Source organism: Branchiostoma belcheri, unplaced genomic scaffold (genome assembly GCF_001625305.1).
Source record: "Branchiostoma belcheri isolate BF01 breed outbred unplaced genomic scaffold, Haploidv18h27 scaffold32, whole genome shotgun sequence".
Lineage (NCBI taxonomy): Eukaryota > Metazoa > Chordata > Leptocardii > Amphioxiformes > Branchiostomatidae > Branchiostoma > Branchiostoma belcheri.
The window spans coordinates 1,627,808-1,628,933 of record NW_017803932.1 but is presented as its reverse complement, the minus strand read 5'-3'; the positions used below and the strand labels follow the sequence as shown (position 1 = coordinate 1,628,933).

Genomic DNA, 1,126 nt, shown 5'->3' with positions numbered 1-1,126 from the left:
TTACTCGAAAACGGATGTACTGTTACGGACGACAAGACCAAGGCTAATGTCTTCAATCGCTACTTTGCATCTCAAACGCAACTCAACACATTGGGCGCCTCTCTTCCCTTTGTTTTACTCTTAGAACAGAGTCTGTTATTGACTCAATCGTCTGCTCCCCCTTGATGTTTACAAAGTTTTTGTGCGATCTTAATGTTAACAAGGCCACAGGACCCGACGGCCTAGGAAATAGACTCCTAAAAAATGTTGCCCAGTCACTAGCCGCCCCTTTATCATCATTGTTTAACGTTTCACTACAGTACGGACATTTTCCAAAAATTTGGAAATGTTCGAATGTTGTGCCCGTGCACAAGAAAGGAGACAAGCAGATCAAGGAAAACTACAGACCCATATCCCTCCTATGTTGTGTGTCAAAGGTCTTTGAAAGAATAGTCCATAATCAACTGTCCTCATACTTCCACAGAAGTAAGCTTCTCACTGACCGTAATGCCGGGTTCGCCTTGGGAGATTCCACCGTTAATTCATTGACCTATTTAGTTCACAAAATTCATCAAGCACTTGACCAAGGCCTCGAAACCCGTGCAGTTTTTCTTGACATATCTAAAGCTTTTGATAAGGTTTGGCATGGGGGATTAATCTTTAAGTTGCGACAACTAGGAGTTACTGGGTCTCTCTTATTATGGATTGAATCCTACCTGAGCGATCGTAAACAGCGAGTTGTTATAAACGGGATGTGCTCTGAATGGCTACCAATTGATGCAGGTGTTCCATAAGGGTCACTTCTCGGCCCATTGCTCTTTCTTGTTTTTATAAATGACCTTGTTGACAACCTACGAACAGATTCCCGTCTTTTTGCTGATGACACCGCACTGTTAGAGATAATCATGGATCCCGTTGTCTCAGCGAACAGACTGAATCATGATCTCAGTGTAGTGTCAGACTGGTCAGACCAGTGGCTTGTAACATTCAATCCCGGCAAAACAGAACTGATGACTTTTTCCTCTAAAAGAAGAAAGGTTCTTCACCCACCACTATACTTTAGAGGTGTTCAGCTGACTGAAACCCCCTCTCACCCGCACCTTGGCTTACATCTCACTCCAAATTTATCATGGTCACTCCACGTGTC

General features: G+C 43.5%; 1 protein-coding gene across 1 annotated transcript in view; it reads right to left on the bottom strand.

The window, feature by feature from the left end:
• The window catches only part of LOC109474816 (ribosomal protein S6 kinase delta-1-like), a 16,492-nt gene that overhangs the window by 8,152 nt on the left and 7,214 nt on the right, over positions 1 to 1,126 (bottom strand). The gene's annotated exons all lie outside the window — the stretch shown is intronic.